General features: G+C 42.1%; 1 pseudogene across 1 annotated transcript; it reads left to right on the top strand.

Moving 5' to 3' along the window:
• The first annotated feature begins 10,171 nt into the window (after positions 1-10,171).
• LOC311137546 (interleukin-1 receptor-associated kinase 4-like) lies at positions 10,172-14,510 on the top strand (annotated as a pseudogene). Its single transcript has 10 exons — positions 10,172-10,366; positions 10,704-10,825; positions 10,970-11,013; positions 11,621-11,685; positions 12,048-12,140; positions 12,289-12,398; positions 12,774-12,960; positions 13,738-13,800; positions 14,109-14,263; positions 14,448-14,510. The product of its transcript is annotated as an interleukin-1 receptor-associated kinase 4-like (transcript).
• Positions 14,511-15,621: the final 1,111 nt, after the last annotated feature.

Below are 15,621 nucleotides of genomic sequence, written 5' to 3' on the forward strand. Positions count from 1 at the left end.
AGAGTAGTGAGGGTGGCAGCCAGGGAGGAAGGGTGACTCGCTTCAATGGACAGATCATTTGGGATCTGAGCCAGAGGTTTTGAGGGAAATATGAGAGGCCAACCTTCCGCAATCATGCAGTGTCGGTGACTACTCGACTGCAACGCACCAGCGAGCTGCCTCTCAAGCCCCGGCAACTGTGTCAGAAAACTTTGGCTGCTTTGAGCTGGTCAAGTATTATGTTATTCTCTGTTCTCTGTATTTATCTTTGTTGATTATGAGTTGTAGATTATCTAAATGCTTTATCCTTTTTGGTCAGTCAGCGTTACAATACAGGTCGAATTTATGCAGGCCACTACTGCCCTCTATGTCTACCCCTGACAACTACAATAAGTCATGTAAAGCTCTGCTAATATGAACAAGGCGTGTGTTACTGAAGGGTCTGTACAGAGTAAATCACTTTTAATGACAACAATAAACATTTGATAGCACATAAATAAAACACATTTTAATACAAAAACATATAAAAAATATAAGTACTTAAGATAATGCAATGTCAAGTTTTCCTAACAGGCTTCTAAGTGCCTTTGCATTAAGGGACTGCTTGTACAGTATGTAGCATGAGAGCGTAGTAAACAGAATGGTCTTCAGATTATTATGATAAATCATGCAACTCTGTGTCTTACATTATGTAGGTGCTTGTAGATGAGAGAGAGAGAGAGAGAGAGAGAGAGAGAGAGAGAGAGAGAGAGAGAGAGAGAGAGAGAGAGAGAGAGAGAGAGAGAGAGAGAGAGAGAGAGAGAGAGAGAGAGAGAGAGAGAGAGAGAGAGAGAGAGAGAGAGAGAGAGAGAGACCAGGAGATATAATTCCCCTGAGAAGTCCCCCTACTGAGGACTTTAAATGTCTGTCAGTGGTGTTCTGCCAAGCCCTTCATAATAGCTAGACAGTCTTCATACAGACACACACTGAGACTCCTCTATGGTTCTGTTGCGCCTCTCTCTGCACAATTGAGTCTTCCCATTCAGCTGGCTCATTTACATTATAAGATAAAGGACTTCTGATCCAGCCTATTGACCTGTTACATCGTCTGACATGACTTGATATCCCTACATACATAGGCAGCCTATACAGTATGTTAAAGCTGTCTGGTAAATGTATCTTTAAATCACGTGCTTAAAAGCAACACAAGTGTGCGTACAACACCTGATTTTATACCCTAACAAACCAGCATGGTCATAGAGTAATATTCTGTATCTCTACATATGACAGCGTAGAGTATCGTGGTTCTTCATTATCTTGGTGCCAGAAAAGGACTGATATCACAAGGGCCGTGTCTGAATACCCATACTAGCGTACTGCATACTTAAACTGCATACTATTTACTTATCGTTGCATTCTATTTAGCACATACTGTTTAGTAAAAAGAATGTAGCATGTGAAGGTCGCAACGCAGTAGCGGCTCCTGATTGGCTGAGTAGGGGGTGGCGGGGCCGAGTGCGGGTGGATTTTTCCAAATTCAACAGACATGCATTGCATTAACCAGCCTGTTAATAGCTCATTTTCAATTAGATTCATTTCTAAACTGAATAGAATAGGAATGGAGTTCTAGGCCTACTCAGGCTGGTTATAGGCTGACGCACATTCGACCTATAACGTAGTAGACCATGTAGCCCATCTATCCTATTTAAAAAGGACTGAAGACAGAAACAGATCATTAGGGTTAAACAGGTTAAATTTCAACATACACTGAGTGTACAAAACATTAGGAACACTGCTCTTTCCATGACATAGACTGACCAGGTGAATCCAGGGGAAAGCTACAATCCCTAATTGATGTCACCTGTTAAATCTACTTCAATCAGAGTATATGAAGGGGAGGAGACAGGTTAAAGAATGAATACCTTTTAGAGACAATTGAGACATGGATTGTTTCCTGTGTGTATCAAGAATGGTCCACCACCCAAAGGACATTCAGCCAACTTGACACAACTGTGGGAAGCATTGGAGTCAACATGGGCCAGCATCCCTGTGGAACACTTTCGACACCTTGTAGTCCATGCCCCAATGAATTGAGGCTGTTCTTAGGGCGAAAGGGGGTGCAACTCAATATTAGGAAGTTGTTCCTTATATTTTGTACACTCAGTGTATTTATTAGTGAAACCAAAGTGCTGTAACATATATAAATTAAATTAAATCAAATAGCCTAGCCTAGCCACACACCAAAACTTTTCAAATGTTCAAATCATAATGCTATTGCACAGACAAAAACGTGGACAGTCGGTTGCGTCACAAATTCAGAACTGCTGGACAGCAACATAATAAACAAAAGCAATGATCATTGGGAATGAGATTAGAATGACTGCTAAGGCTTGATCCATAAATTAAATAATTAAATATGTAGCCTAGCCTACAAAACTAAAACAATCCATATGTTCAAATTAAAAGGCCTGATTAACATGACATCATTAACGCAGCCACATCCCGAGCCCCTGGTGCCGATACATTCAGAAATCAATTATTTTTTTAGTATTTAGTTTAAAAGCTCTGACAAAGGCCAAGAGAACAAGAAACACTTTTCAGTGAGAAAACAGAAATCCACTTTGGATTTTTTTTTTTTTTATAATTTTGTTTTCAAAGATGATGCAATACTTGTGATTAATTTTAAGGATAAAAAAACGACTTAGCCTACATTAAAACACCATCGCAGAAGCTTTGGGCATATTTAAGCAATTATAAACTGATTACCAATGTATTTAGACCAGTAATTTATTTATTTTTATTTTTTGTAATACCCATGGTATACGGTCTGATATACCCCGGCTTTCAGCCAATCAGCATTCAGGGCTCAAACCACCGGTTTATAATTAAGCAATAAGGCCCGAGGGGGTGTAGTATTTGGTCAACATACCACGGCTAAGGGCTGTTCTTAAGCACGACGCAACACGGAGAGCCTGGATACAGCCCTTAGCGTGGTATTTTGGCCAAATACCACAAACCCCGAGGTGCCTTATTGCTATTATAAATTGGTTACCAATGTAATTAGAACAGTAAAAAATAAATATTTTGTCACACCTGTGGTATACAGTCATATATACCACGGCTTTTAACCAATTAGCATTCAGGGCTCGAACTACCCAGTTTATAATCCCATTTAAGTAGCCTAGTTTTGGTGTTGGCTACTTGAAGAGAACTAGGGCCTATCACTTGCAGCCCACCTTTTCCAATGCATTGTGGAAAAGTGTGCATCTAATTCTACTAGATGAATTGCCGAAATGAGTATAACATCCTGGCATTTAAATCATACTCGATTTTCGAAATGTCGCCTACTATTCATTTTTTCCCCCCCACAAACTCAAACCCCTACTATTTAGGACACAAGTATGGGTATTCGGACACGGCCAAGTTCTGAGTACGTGACAAACCGTAACCTAGCGACCCTGGCAATGTGGCTCCTTCACTGCCCCAGCACCGCCACAACACACTTTTTTTCACTCACGGAGGTCCTTCCATCACATTACTTATTATGGCCACTTCCTACACCCACTGGGTTTCTCCCTGGTGATATAACCTACCCTGGCACTTCTCTCCTCTGCTCTTGTTCTTAATCAGCAGGGGTTTCCCCCTGTTTCCCTTCAATTCAATTCAAAGGGGCTTTATTGGTATGGGAAACATGTGTTTACATTGCCAAAGCAAGTGAGATAAACAATAAACAAAATTGAGAAGACATCAAACAACATCAACAAAAAAACGATTATTATTTAACAGTAAATATTGCACTCAAAAAGGTTGGAAAAATATAGATAGTTCAACTGTTATATTATCAGCTACAGTGAGGAAAAAAGAATTTGATCCCCTGCTAATTTTGTACGTTTGTCCACTGACAAAGAAAATGTGTCAAAAATGTTATAAATTGATTTGCATTTTAATGAGGGAAATAAGTATTTCACCCCCTCTCAATCAGAAAGATTTCTGGCTCCCAGGTGTCTTTTATACAGGTAACAAGCTGAGATTAGGAGCACATTCTTAAAGGGAGTGCTCCTAATCTCAGCGTGTTACCTGTAGAAAAGACACCTGTCCACAGAAGCAATCAATCAATCAGATTCCAAACTCTCCACCATGGCCAAGACCAAAGAGCTCTCCAAGGATGTCAGGGACAAGATTGTAGACCTACACAAGGCTGGAATGGGCTACAAGACCATCGCCAAGCAGCTTGGTGAGAAGGTGACAACAGTTGGTGCGATTATTCGCAAATGGAAGAAACACAAAAGAACTGTCAATCTCCCTCGGCCTGGGGCTCCATGCAAGATCTCACCTTTTGGAGTTGCAATGATCATGAGAACGATGAGGAATCAGCCCAGAACTACACGGGAGGATCTTGTCAATGATCTCAAGGCAGCTGGGACCATAGTCACCAAGAAAACAATTGGTAACACACTACGCCGTGAAGGACTGAAATCCTGCAGCGCCCGCAAGGTCCCCTGCTCAAGAAAGCACACATACAGGGCCGTCTGAAGTTTGCCAATGAATGATTCAGAGGAGAACTGGGTGAAAGTGTTGTGGTCAGATGAGACCAAAATCAAGTTATTTGGCATCAACTCAACTCGCCGTGATTGGAGGAGGAGGAATGCTGCCTATGACCCCAAGAACACCATCCCCACCGTCAAAAATGGAGGTGGAAACATTATGCTTTGGGGGTGTTTTTCTGCTAAGGGGACAGGACAACTTCACCGCATCAAAGGGACGATGGACGGGGCCATGTACCGTCAAATCTTGGGTGAGAACCTCCTTCCCTCAGCCAGTTGAAAATGGGTCGTGGATGGGTATTCCAGCATGACAATGACCCAAAACACACGGCCAAGGCAACAAAGGAGTGGCTCAAGAAGAAGCACATTAAGGTCCTGGAGTGGCCTAGCCAGTCTCCAGACCTTAATCCCATAGAAAATCTGTGGAGGGAGCTGAAGGTTCGAGTTGCCAAACGTCAGCCTTGAAACCTTAATGACTTGGAGAAGATCTGCAAAGAGGAGTGGAACAAAATCCCTCCTGAGATGTGTGCAAACCTGGTGGCAAACTACAAGAAACGTCTGACCTCAGTGATTGCCAACAAGGGTTTTGCCACCAAGTACTAAGTCATGTTTTGCAGAGGGGTCAAATACTTATTTCCCTCATTAAAATACAAATCAATTTATAACATTTTCGACATGCGTTTTTCAGGATTTTGTTGTTGTTATTCTGTCTCTCACTGTTCAAATAAACCTACCATTAAAATTAGAGACTGATCATGTCTTTGTCAGTGGGCAAACGTACAAAATCAGCAGGGGATCAAATACTTTTTTCCCTCACTGTATGTACAGTGTTTTAGCAATGTGCAAATAGTTGTAGTACGAATAGCAGGGGAAGATAAATAAACAGATAGATATTGGTGGTATTTAAAAAGTTGTTTGTTTTCCACTGGTTGCCCTTTTCTCATGGCAACGGGCCACAAATCTTGCTGCTGTGATTGCACACTGCAATATTTCGCCTAACAGATATGGAAGTTTATCAATGTTTGATTTGTTTTCAAATTCTTTGTTGGTCTGTGGGAAATACAGTATCTCTAATGTGGTCATACATTTGGCAGGGGGTTAGGAACTGCAGCTCAGTTTCCACCTCATTTTGTGGGCAATGGGCACATAGCCTGTCTTCTGTCAATAACAAGGCTATGCTCATCGCCCCAGAGTCTCCCTCCTCTCTCCCTAGAGTTCCATGTGTCTCCCTCCTCTCTCCCTAGAGTTCCCCCTGTCTCCCTCCTCTCTCCCTAGAGTTCCCCCTGTCTCCCTCCTCTCTCCCTAGAGTTCCCCCTGTCTCACTCCTCTCTCCCTAGAGTTCCCCCTGTCTCCCTCCTCATGCTTTTGTTCACTGTGAATTAGAACCCTGCTCTGGACCCAGACTGAGTCCCCCTCCTCCCGCTCTGTTGTTTCTCTCGCTCTCTCTGTTGTTTCTCTCTATCTCCCTCTCTCTTGTTTTTCTCATCTTCTCTTACTCTTTCCCCATTTCTCCCTCTTCCTCTCTCTCTCTCTCTCTCTCACTGTCTCACTCTCTCACTCTGCTCCAAGAATCCACACAAAGAAAGAAACCAGAGCTGGCCTTACTCCCTGCGTCTGGGACTCTGCGTGTGAACCGTGTGAGCGGTAGTGAGATCCTTAGGGAAGAACGCAGGAGACAGGGACTTCAAAGGGGTCCTGTGTGCAGGTGTGAGGGTTTTCTGACACAGAGCTCTAATCTGAGGGCTGCTTGTCAGATGCACACCCTTGTCAAACATGGAACTCCTTTGAAGGTCTCTCAGGCATAATGCAATATCTTTACATTACAAACAACACACCTAGGTGCTTGCTCCCTCCTGCTTGTACACACACACACACACACACACACACACACACACACATGCAAGCAGGCACACATGCACACACTGCAGACATACACATACTGTAAGCAAACACACACACACACACTCTTGAATATACACAGCAAACAAACCCAGAACAATGAGCTCATAAACGTGATGTATTTTGTCAAGGAAAGCCTCTATGAAAGAGACCCACATTTTAGGCCTCCGCCATTCTGTTAATGGTTCAAATTATGTTGTTTCATAGAAAATACAAATCTTTGTTTACACATCTACAGTTTGCATTGTTAATTCAGTCCTCATGTGTGTTATTGTTGGTAGATGTAATCAGTAGTTGTCTCTCTGAGTTGTCGTAGAAATACTTATGGCCCCTGTGGGAACAGAGACAAATACAGTGTTTACAACTGAGATTGTCACTTGGTCCCTTATTTACATTTTAGTCATTTTAGCAGACGCTCTTATCCAGAGCGACTTACAGTTAGTGAGTGCATAAAATATATATATTTTTAAAATAACAATAATAATGTATGCACTCACTAACTGTAAGTCGCTCTGGATAACAGCGTCTGCTAAATGACTAAAATGTAATGTAAATTATGTCATGGTTATTTCATTATCATTGTTGATGTGTAAGTATGCGCCAGACCTCTGGACCTAATTTCATTTAGCAGATGCTCTTATCCAGAGCGACTTACAAATTGGTGCATTCACCTTATGATAGCCAGTGGGACAACCACTTTATTTTTTATTTTTATTTTTATTTTTTTGGGGGGGTGGGGCAAGGGGGGGTAGAAGGATTACTTTATCCTATCCCAGGTATTCCTAAAAGAGGTGGGGTTTCAAGTGTCTCCGAAAGGTGGTGAGTGACTCCGCTGTCCTGGCGTCGTGAGGGAGCTTGTTCCACCAATGGGGTGCCAGAGCAGCGAACAGTTTTGACTGGGCTGAGCGGGAACTGTGCTTCCGCAGAGGTAGGGGGGCCAGCAAGCCAGAGGTGGATGAATGTGCGTTACTAATCACAACAGCATCTTGACATGCATGCTTCCAACATTAATCTCAGATACAGGAATGGAAAGTATATATTCTATACTATACTGGTGGAGAATAATATATTATTTATATTAATAGTGGAGCTTTAAAATCCCTGCAGATATTATTGTGTCCCAAGATTGCCCACAAGAGGGCACTGATGTTGACCTACAGTGCCTTGCAAAAGTATTCATCCCCCTTGGCGTTTTTCCTATTTTGTTGCATTACAACCTGTAATTTAAATGTATTTTTATTTGGATTTCATGTAATGGACATATAGAAAATAATCCAAATTGGTGAAGTGAAGTGAAAAAATTACTTGTTAAAAAAATTCAAAATAGTAAATAACGGAAAAGTGGTGCATGTGTGCAATCTAAGTGTCACATGATCTGTCACATGATCTCAGTATATATACACCTGTTCTGAAAGGCCCCAGAGTCTGCACCACCACTAAGCAAGGGGCACCACCTAGCAAGCGGCACCATGAAGACCAAGGAGCTCTCCAAACAGGTCAGGGAGGACAAAGTTGTGGAGAAGTACAGATCAGGGTTGGGTTATAAAAAAATATCAGAAACTTTAAACATCCCACGGAGCACCATTAAATCCATTATAAAAAAATTGAAAGAATATGGCACCACAACAAACCTGTCAAGAGAGGGCCGCCCACCAAAACTCACGGACCAGGCAATGAGGGCATTAATCAGAGAGACAACAAAGAGACCAAAGATAACCCTGAAGGAGCTGCAAAGCTCCACAGCGGAGATTGGAGTATCTGTCCATAGGACCACTTTAAGCCGTACACTCAACAGAGCTGGGCTTTACGGAAGAGTGGCCAGAAAAAAGCCATTGCTTAAAGAAAAAAATACGCAAACACGTTTGCGTTTGAACACAGCTTCTATCAAAGCTTCTATTTTACATTTACATTTACGTCATTTAGCAGACGCTCTTATCCAGAGCGACTTACAGTTAGTGCATACATTATTATTTTTATTTTTATTTTCATACTGGCCCCCCGTGGGAATCGAACCCACAACCCTGGCGTTGCAAACGCCATGCTCTACCAACTGAGCTACCTCCCTGCTGGCCATTCCCTCCCCTACCCTGGACGACGCTGGGCCAATTGTGCGCCGCCCCATTTGTCTCCCGGTTGCGGCCGGCTACAGCAGAGCCTGGATCAAAGCTGTGTTCGCCAAAAGACATGTGGGAGACTCCCCAAACATATGGAAGAAGGTACTCTGGTCAGATGAGACTAAAATTCCGCTTTTTGGCCATCAAGGAAAACGCTATGTCTGGCGCAAACCCAACACCTCTCATCACCCCGAGAACACCATCCTGGTGGTGGCAGCATCATGCTGTGGGGATGTTTTTCATCAGCAGGGACTGGGAAACTGGTCAGAATTGAAAGAATGATGGATGGTGCTAAATACAGGGAAACCTGTTTCAGTCTTCCAGAGATTTGAGACTGGGACGGAGGTTCACCTTCTAGCAGGACAATGACCCTAAGCATACTGCTAAAGCAACACTCGAGTGGTTTAAGGGGAAACATTTAAATGTCTTGGAATGGCCTAGTCAAAGCCCAGACCTTAATCCAATTGAGAATCTGTTGTATGACTTAAAGATTGCTGTACACCAGCGGAACCCATCCAACTTGAAGGAGCTGGAGCAGTTTTGCCTTGAAGAATGGACAAAAATCCCAGTGGCTAGATGTGCCAAGCTTATAGAGGCATACCCCAAGATACTTGCAGCTGTAATTGCTGCAAAAGGTGGTTCTACAAAGTATTGATTTTGGGGGGGTGAATAGTTATGCACGCTCAAGTTTTCTGTTCTTTTGTCTTATTTCTTGTTTGTTTCACAATAAAAAATATTTTGCATCTTCAAAGTGGTAGGCATGTTGTGTAAATCAAATGATACAAACCTCCAAAAAATCCATTTTAATTCCAGGTTGTAAGGCAACAAAATAGGAAAAATGCCAATGGGGGTGAATACTTTCGCAAGCCACTGTATATGCTACAGTGATGACAAATGTGAAACCATGTTACATGGTGAGCCTACAATGTTACACTTTAGGGAAATTGCTTTTAAAGAGTACTTCAATGAACAAGGAAATAAACTATTTAGATTTCTACTCCATTAGTTTGCAAAAATTGTAACATGACATTGTAACGCTTGCCTTTGAAGTGAACCTTTTGGCGTAAAAAGGAACTGTCCAACATGTGTGATCATTATTTTCCAGGATGAACAACACAATAAAATCGGCTACATTTATTCGTAACCTCAACTATGGGGTTTGACGAAAACTGTCTGATATCTTGGACCCTCAAGACAGCTGGAAAGACGTTCTTGTTTCTATACACAAACCCACAGGGGAGCCAAAGTACTCTCAGGTACTCACATTTAAGGTAATGTGCTGATCATCTACTGTACTTCTCTGATGGGAGTGACACCAAAGTTGTCATCTTTCATGACAAAATTGTTACCTTCTATCAAAGCTGTCTGTTACTTTGTAACATAAGCATTGTAATCATCAGATGCTGATTTTTGGTTGTTTCGCTCATGGGCTGCTCTATTCTTGAACCTACCTTCAAATGACAGGAGATTTGAAGCTGGGGGACATCTAACAGAACTGTGAGAGAGTTGACATCTTGATGAGCCACAGATGAATGGCTGCAGCCAGTATTCTGCTACCGGGTGTGCTACGGTCAATGTGTGTGTTTCATCAAAGATATTGTATTGACTCTGTCTATTACACTCGCTATTTTTGATCGTCCTGTATAGATTTCTTCTATGTATTCACACAGACATAAACAACCTCTGCTCAGCCATCCCCCAGCCACCTCCCAGCCAACTGTGTCTTCAGGGGAAAAAGAGACAGTAAACAACGCTGAAACCAGAACCCTGGGAAGGACAGCCACTTCCAGACAGCACCTCAGAGACGCAGGAGGAGGAGGAACCTAATGACACGGCAGGTGGACTAATGTTGTATGACCTGCATATGCATGTGTTATAACCTCTGGAGGTGTTATGAGCCCCCAAAACATAGTAATACATGTGGTTATATAGATTCTATATAGATTATAGGTTATTTTACTGGTGGTTTAATTACATAGATATGGTGACAAGAAGCTATTATAGATTGTGTTAAGTGAAATGATCTGTGTAAAGTAGGCCTATTTGACTGATTGATTGATCCTGTTCAGAAATGTGTGTCACAATGCACACAATATCCAGTAGATGGCAGCATTTGTGCAGTGCTCAAAAAACGATTGTACTGTACCAAGACTGTCCCTTATGAACAGGTTTGTCCATTGATTCTCAGGAGGCTTTCTTTCCACGAGCTGAAGAAGATAACTGGTCATTTTGATGAGAGGCCAGTGAGTGACGATGGGAGCAGACTTGGTGAGGGCGGCTTTGGAACGGCCTACATAATTTTACATTTTAGTAATTTAGCAGACGCTCTTATCCAGAGCGACTTACAGTTAGTGAGTGCATACTTTTTCATACTGGCCCCTCTGGCCCCCCGTGGGAAATGAACCCACAACCCTGGCGTTGCAAGCGCCATGCTCTACCAACTGAGCTACAAAGGCTTCATCAACGGCAAACCTGTGGCAGTGAAGAAACTTCATTCAGTAGGTACCATTATAATCTGTGGCAATAACACTATTCATATTGTACACAGAGTATACAAAACATTTGGAACACCTGCTCTTTCCATGACATAGACTGACCAGGTGAATCTAGTTGAAAGATATGATCCCATATTGATGTCACTTGTTAAATCCAGTTCAATCAGTGTAGATGAAGGGGAGGAGACAGGTTAAAGAAGGATTTTTAAGCCTTGAGACAATTGAGACATGGATTGTGTATGCATGCCATTCAGAGGGTGAATAGGCAAGACAAAATATTTAAGTGCCTTTGAACGTAGGTACCAGGCACACTGGTTTGTGTCAAGAACAGCAACGCTGCTGCGCTTTTCACGCTCAACAGTTTCCCGTGTGTATCAAGAATGGTCCACCATCCAAAGTACATCCAGCCAACTTTACACAACTGAGGGAAGCATTGGAGTCAACATGAGCCAGCATCCCTATGGAACTCTTTCGACACCTTGTAGAGTCCATGGCCCCGATGAAGGTGTTCCTAACATTTGGTGTACTCAGTGTGTGTATGAGTTCTCCACATTTAATTAAACAGCACATTCTCAAAGGTTACTAAAACTTCAGTTGCTTTCTCTTTTAGACGGAAGACATCTCACTTGAGGAGCTAAATGTTCAGTTCATTGAAGAGGTGCAAACTCTTATGGTGTAAGTGTCTATTTCCTGCTCTTCTATTGTTCTATTGTAGGAAGTCCTTATAAGCTAGCTGACCTACTGTGCGACCACTTCATAACCATTGCAGCTCTATTTCATTAACAGAAGCAATAGCTAGCGTGTGCTCAATATCTCAATCTCTCAATAAATCATCTTCATGGGTCTCTGCTGTAATAAAATCAACAGAGAAATGTCCTGAGAGAATGGCTTAGAGAGGGACTGCCTTTTACTTAGGAGCTGTCCAGATATCGGTTTTAGATTGAATGGATATTACTAGATTTGATTTAGCTTGAATTGTCTTTATGGTTTAAAGAAAAGGCTACTGTTTGTTTGATGAGAGGCTTCTTGTTCCACAGGTTGAAACATGAAAACCTGGTAGACGTAATCACCCTTGTTTGGTGTATGCTTACATGTCCAATGGTTTGTTGCTAGACCGGCTGGCTTGCTTGGTAAGCATACACACTGTACAATATCGGCATTTCTTTTTAATTGTAGCTACCTTTATTTATAGAGAATCATTGAGATAAAATCGATTTTGGAAGAGAGACCTTTTACAGGGGCTTTCTCTTTAGGATGAATATGTTTGTGTGGTTGTAGGACGGTAGCCCTGCTATGTCCTTGTACAGGAGATGTCTGACCGCCTTGGGAACAGCCAGAGGCTTGGATTATCTGCACAGCAACAACCATGTCTACAGAGATGACAAGAGGTAACTGTGGAAGTTTTTAATAAATTCCTTTCCTATGCCACTTGATCAAATTTTTGACATTTTAATCATAGACAGACATGAGAAGTCTCCGCACACTCAGGATCAATGCACAATTTTCAATTTATTTAAGCTGAGTTTTCGGTCGTCAGACCTTCATCAGAGCATGATGACTGAAAGCTCAGCCTAAATAAATTGAAAATTGTGTATTGATCCCGAGTGTGCGGAGACTTTTTATTTCAGTGTTACTCTTTATCCCCTGCACCTCAGCAATGGTTGGGTGTGTGACAGATCCTCTCAAAAATTATAGACAGACAACCTTGTCATATCAGTCTCAATAGTAGTTATTAATGAGTTCTAATCATTTGTGTCTGGCAGCGGAAATATTTTGCTGGATGAAGCACTTGTGCCGAAAATCTTTGACTTTGGGCTGACACGGGTCTCGGCCACGCAGTCATGTTTGACAGTGATGACCGAGAGGATTGTGGATACAACAGCATACATGGCAAATGAGGCACTCAGGGGCAAGATCACTCCCAAATAAGACATCTACAGTTTTGGGGTGGTAAATTGTACTTCACACCTACACACATCTATGGAACTAACACAATATGAAGACATTATACAATGTTCTGTGAAATCCACACCCGAACTGATTTGATTATCATCTTAGTGACACTACATGACAAACAATTGAGACAGCACCTCATGTTACACCCCTAAACATTATGCCAAACAGGTCAAGGAAAATGTTAGAGCACAGCCTTTCACACTATCACTTTAAAGACCTAAATATAGCCCAGAAGATACAGTGACAAGAATATAGAATTTATGATGAAACTGCAACGTAAGTCAAACTCATAAAACTAAAATAGCCAGTTCAGCAGTTTGCCTGAGTGCCAGACTCCAAAACCTACTGACACACACATAATTGTTGGACCCTTAAGTGACAATCATGCACCTGTGCCAGTCTACCAGCCAATTAATTTCCAATTAAATACCAATAAAGTAAAGGTTACTGCTCCTCAATGATAAAGAAAACATGTTGGTAAATGTTGATGTAGGCTAATAATGGAAAGTGTGGGAACAGTACTGTATGACATAAATGATGTACTCCAATGTCAGCAGTCCAATATGAGTTCAGGTCATCTGTGTGTTGAACTGGTTGAACCTCATCATAAACCAACAGCTTCTGTCAGTGTTCAGCCTGAACCCTGGGAACAGTAGCGTACAGTATCTTAAACATCGCCTGCTATATTATTAATGAAGAGTAATAGAGGGCTGTTGTTGGCTAGAGCTGGAGCCAGCCAGGTGGTTCATCTAAGGTTTCTGTCATCCACAGGTGTTGCTAGAAATATTGTCTGGACTCCTGCCAGTTGATGAAAACCGTGACTCTAAGTTCCTGGTGAGCAAGCAGAACAATGGAAGCTTTCTCTTTAGTACTCGTCTGTCTTCATCGTGCATATGATCTAAAGAAAGAAAATGTTTCACTTTTTGTATTTACTATACAGTATCAATCAAAAAGCCAATTATTTGTGCAGCATTACTTACCTCTAATCTTTGCTCCCTGTTGAGCATAAGGCCACATTTGTACAGTATAGATGGCAGACAGTGTTGTATTTATCTTGTCTGTCAGTGTAGTTACCACTGCAAACAGTAGCTGAAGGATGTGTTTCTGCTGTTGAATGTTATGATTTGTTATGACTGTCACAGATGAACATGAAGGATGAGATGAGGAGGAAATGGCCCTGGAGGACTTTGTGGACACGAGGATGACAGCCTGGGACCTGCCGTTGGTGAAGAGGACCTACTCCTTAGCCAGCAACTGTCTCAATGACAGAAAGAACAAACGGCCACTGACGAAAGAGGTGCGTAATTCCAGTACAGTTGCTAGCACTTTAGTTTACGGTACTGTCTCCACTGGTATATCAATGGGTACTTTGTGCTTCTTAGTCAGTGATCAACACAATTGCATACTAGCTGGGAGCCAACGCTTACTACTATGTGCTTAACTGTCTTTATCACATTGAAATAATGTAAATATTTTAATAGGTCCTGACGGAGCTTGAAGATGTTGTCAAAAGCATTTCACTGGAACCTGAGAGGGAAGCATAGACAACATGAGGAGAGATTATCCCTTAAGTCTTTTGTATTTATTTTGCCCAAAGAATAAACAGCATATTCATGTTTTTATTTGTTGAATTGCATTTCACTTTACGGCAAGCTTGATAGGTAAGTCACTAGACAAGTGGCTCAATGAAGGCATAGTTACAGTGGGGAGAACAAGTATTTGATACACAGCCGATTTTGCAGGTTTTCCTACTTACAAAGCATGTAGAGGTCTGTAATTTTTTATCATAGGTACACTTCAACTGTGAGAGACGGAATCTAAAACAAAAATCCAGAAAATCACATTGTATGATTTTTAAGTAATTAATTTGCATTTTATTGCATGACATAAGTATTTGATCACCTACCAACCAGTAAGAATTCCGGCTCTCACAGACCTGTTAGTTTTTCTTTAAGAAGCCCTCCTGTTCTCCACTCATTACCTGTATTAACTGCACCTGTTTGAACTCGTTACCTGTATAAAAGACACCTGTCCACACACTCAATCAAACAGACTCCAACCTCTCCACAATGGCCAAGACCAGAGAGCTGTGTAAGGACATCAGGGATAAAATTGTAGACCTGCACAAGGCTGGGATGGGCTACAGGACAATAGGCAAGCAGCTTGGTGAGAAGGCAACAACTGTTGGCGCAATTATTAGAAAATGGAAGAAGTTCAAGATGACGGTCAATCACCCTCAGTCTGGGGCTCCATGCAAGATCTCACCTCGTGGGGCATCAATGATCATGAGGAAGGTGAGGGATCAGCCCAGAACTACAAGGCAGGACCTGGTCAATGACCTGAAGAGAGCTGGGACCACAGTCTCAAAGAAAACCATTAGTAACACACTACGCCGTCATGGATTCAAATCCTGCAGCGCACGCAAGGTCCCCCTGCTCAAGCCAGCGCATGTCCAGGCCCGTCTGAAGTTTGCCAATGACCATCTGGATGATCCAGAGGAGGAATGGGAGAAGGTCATGTGGTCTGATGAGACAAAAATAGAGCTTTTTGGTCTAAACTCCACTCGCCGTGTTTGGAGGAAGAAGAAGGATGAGTACAACCCCAAGAACACCATCCCAACCGTGAAGCATGGAGGTGGAAACATCATTCTTTGGG

The sequence above is a fragment of the Coregonus lavaretus genome (genome assembly GCF_964263955.1).
Source record: "Coregonus lavaretus genome assembly, chromosome: 11".
Classification (NCBI taxonomy): Eukaryota; Metazoa; Chordata; class Actinopteri; order Salmoniformes; family Salmonidae; genus Coregonus; species Coregonus lavaretus.